Genomic DNA, 3996 nt, shown 5'->3' on the forward strand with positions numbered 1-3996 from the left:
TGGGGAGGGCAGGGGTGTCAAGGAAGGGTGACTGCAGAAAGGAAGAGAAAGAAGGAACAGGGCAGTTCCTGGAATTTCTTCCCTCCCTGTAGACCTTCCCAGAAACTCTGGGCTTGGTCAGGAAAGGGAGGACAAAGAAAAGAAGGAGAAAGGAAATGGAGGTGTGGAAGAACAGAGACAAGAAAAGTAACAGGGGTCTGTGGGGAGGACTGTCCCCTTTCAGGAGCCTCTGGCCCCCAAACCCGCCCATCAGCTGCTGCCTGAATCTGGGCAGCTCCCCAACATTCTCCTCTGAAGGGCATAAGCCCAGCCCTCAAACCCCAGCTCTGAAACCCACTTCTCTGAGCCTTCCCTGGGTGGGGTCCAGGTCGTATGGGGCTTGAAGCTCATGCAATTTGGGGGAAGGGCCTCTTTAAGAAAAAGAACGCAAAACGAGCTTACACTTGCTGATTTTACAGTCACATGGTCTTGTGAGGACAGAAGGTGCCAGAGTGCGAATGAGAGGCCCTGAAGCTTATGCTCCATCACTCAAGGTCAATCAGCCTCTGCAAATCCAGCCACATTCTTTAGTCGCTGCATGAAGCATTGACTAAGCACCTACTGTGTGCCAGGCCCTCAGGCGAACACTGGAGGTGTGCCTCACCCAACAAAGACACTCAGATCTAGCGGAAGATGGTTGTGTGAGCAGATATGGTATGCATCGGAGTTGCAGGTGCAGTGCTAGAAGCAGGTACAATGCACAGAGGAGGAGTGATCCACTGTCAGGAAGACTGCCTGGAGGAGGCAGCATGTGAGCTGGGTTAACACACCTAGTGGGCTTTTGAGGTCTGTGTCCCTGCATTCTGAGAGGGCGGAGTCTGGGTCTCAACCCTCTCTTCTGTCTCTTTCAGCTGTTCCTACAGAGGAATAAAGGCGCGGCACCCCCTTTCTTAATGCCGGTGCTCAGGCTTAGCTCCTTTTGTCTCCCAGAATAGAAGCTTCCCAAGAGACATCATCAAGTTTCCCTACAGGCAATAGTTCCCAAACCCACCTCTTTCTGCACGAAGCGGGCCGAGTGTAGGGCTCAGAAACAGAAGTCACCACTGGGATCGGGATGCAGGAAGTAGTCACATTTGGCAAGAAAAGAATCCAAGCAGTCAAGGGCCCTCCAGGTCCCCATGATGACAAAGGACAAAAACATGGGTTGAGCCAGCTGAGACTACTTCCTCTTCGAGGTCAGAAATCTCAGACACCCAGATAGAAGTGAAGGGTTGCTCCGCCTAGAAGCCCCTTACCTGTAGTAGATAAAAATAGCAGTAACGGGAAAAGATCTGGAAAGGTGTGCACCAACAGGAAACCCCATCAGTTTTACCTTCAAGACATGCCTAGAATGCCACCCTGTCTCCCCGCTCTGGTCCCTGGCCCTGGCTGGTTCCTGCAGCCGCCTCCTCTCCTGTCTTCCTCCCTGACCCTTAATTGTCTTTACTCCACACAGCAGCCAGCGGGATCCCTTTTAAAACTAAGCCAGATCATGTCTTTCCTCTGCTCGAACCTCCCCATTTTTCGCTCCGAGGAAGAGCTGAAGTCCTTGCAAGCCGCATGGGATTTCACCCCTCGCTTTCCTGACCTCCTCTCCCATTTCTTCACCCCCCCGCCTCCCTCTGCACCAGCCACAGTGGCCGCCCTGCTATTTCTCAAGCAGGTCAGGCACGGTGCTGCTTCGGGGCCTTTGCACCGGCTGTGCCCCGTGCCTGGACCCGCCTTCACGGGGCTGTCTGCATGGAGCTTCCCACGCATCAAGTCTTCAGGCAAATGTTGTCTTCTCGACGAGGCCCACCCTCTTCTTGCCTATATCTTATCCCCTTCCTCCCTTTTTCTGTAGCACTTACTACCTGTCTAATTTACTTATTTATTATATTTGTTGCTGAGTCCCCCACACCCGAATGTCCACTCCACTGGGGCCAGGAGTGTCTGTTCTGCTCATCACTGCCTCCTCGTGATGAGCAGAACAGGTTCGAAAAACGTTTGCCCAGTGAGTGAAACAGAAAGAGGAATGTCTCTGTGTAGAAAGACTCTGGGTAATTTTTATTATCTTCTTTGGATTTTTCTCGAGTTTTCATAATTATCTTGTATTGCTTTCGTTGTGATTTTTTTTTTAAGTCGTTTTTAAAAGCTCACAGTTTCATGTGCAAATTCTCGCCTCGACTGTGGATTCGATGGGAGATTTAAAAAACTCCATTTCAGGAGACGTCTCTGGAAGCCTTTCTGTGGGGGAGTCTCCAGTGACACGCTTTCGTTTTTAAAGCACACAGCTTCCACCTCTATCTTTAGCAGGAGATCAAGGCCGGGCCTCTGGCAGAGGGAGGCTCTGAAAGGTAGGAGATCACAGGGGAAATAAAGTGTCTAAGCCTGGATGTGCAAATTGACCTGGATCCTTTTAGTTTTGCATTCACGTTTGCACTTTGTAAATATTTGCCTGGCATCCCGCTGCTCACACCTGCTTGCTGTCCCCTCAAGTTTACGGAAGGCAGCAGGCACCGTCATTTCTCCATCTCCACCTGGCGCTGTCAGCGCTGCCGCCTGGAATGAAAACTCTCTCCCGCGCAAGCCACAGGTGTCTCTGACAGCGCCTAAAACTAATGGCCAGTGGCTGGCCGCTGTGACTAATTCTCTAATTATTGACTTTATGATTTTACGCTTAAAACTTCTTTATAATAACACACAGAAATGTTTAATGGGCTCTATCCAGAGCCATAAAAATTACTTATTGAACAAGCGTTTTTAAACTATTAATCTATTGTTTTCCATTAATAATGGCTCTCCGAAGAACGGGCGACAGCTTAATGTATCCACAGTGTTTCTCCTCGAAAAGTGGCCTTTTAATACATAAACGCCGTTCCCAAGCCATCATGTGTCAGCTGGCCATTGGGCAGCCGACCTCCCCAGGACAAATTTAGGCCCCACAAGTCCCAGAAGGTGATTTAAGAGTTTCCGGAATAGACGGTGGCTCTGGGAGATTTTTCTAGTCTCAGAGACAGAGCGGAAAGCCCCTCTCCTCAATTTCTCTCTTTCTGTGCAAAAAGGAAGAGGAAGTCCCAGGGCCTGTTCCACAGTGCCCAAGATGGAGAACGGAGGGAAGAAAGCGATTTACGCCTCTCCCTACTCTGAGTAACCGGAAGGTTCCGGGTACTCACCCGCTGGTCGCCATCCCCTCCCCACTTTTTCTGTGGGCAAGCACAGTAGCCGAAAGCTTCCTGTGGGACTGACCATGCCCTCGCGTCTTATTATTTTAGGTGTGCAGTTCCCCACCAGGCGTGAGGTGGCGGCCCGCTTCGCGTGTGTAAGAATCGCCACTTGAGTCTCACATTCATTTGTTTTCCTGGGTGGTTTAGATTTTGGAGTGTATCAACACGGATGGACACTTCTTCCAGGGTCTCAGGCTATTCGTTCATGCAACAAATATGTATAGAGCGTCTACTACATACGAGGCGGTGTTCTTTGTTCTGGAGAGAAAGCAATAACCCGGGAACTCAGGGGCCTCGCCCTCACAGATCTGCCTTCTGTGGAGGAGTGCAGAGGACAAGCAGGTAAACAGTCACAGAGCATCATCTTAAGTCATGACAAGTGCTGAGGAGCAAACAGGATGAGACTGCGACTTAGGGTAGGAGGGGATTACTTTAGAGAGTAGGGAAGGCTTCTTGGAGAGGTGGCCTTTGAGCAGAGATCTGAGTGACGGGAAGGAACCAGCCATGAGACATAGGGGAAGAACATTCCAGGCAGGGCAAAGGCCCTGGGGGGTAAGGTATACGTATGGGCATCTCCCCAGGTGGAGGCCCTACCCTGCCAACCACTGTCCCTTACCCGGTGCAGGGTTCTGCTCAGCCTCTGCCTCAATCCTCCACATGGCTCCTAGAAATCCACAGGGCCATGTAGACTGAGAAGCACTCATCTGTCAAATAAGAAGGTACTTCTAAAAGGAAGAAAGGTTTCTTCCTCTCAGCCCTGCCTCAACGGAAT

The sequence above is a fragment of the Rousettus aegyptiacus genome, unplaced genomic scaffold (assembly GCF_014176215.1).
Source record: "Rousettus aegyptiacus isolate mRouAeg1 unplaced genomic scaffold, mRouAeg1.p scaffold_m13_p_1, whole genome shotgun sequence".
NCBI lineage: Eukaryota > Metazoa > Chordata > Mammalia > Chiroptera > Pteropodidae > Rousettus > Rousettus aegyptiacus.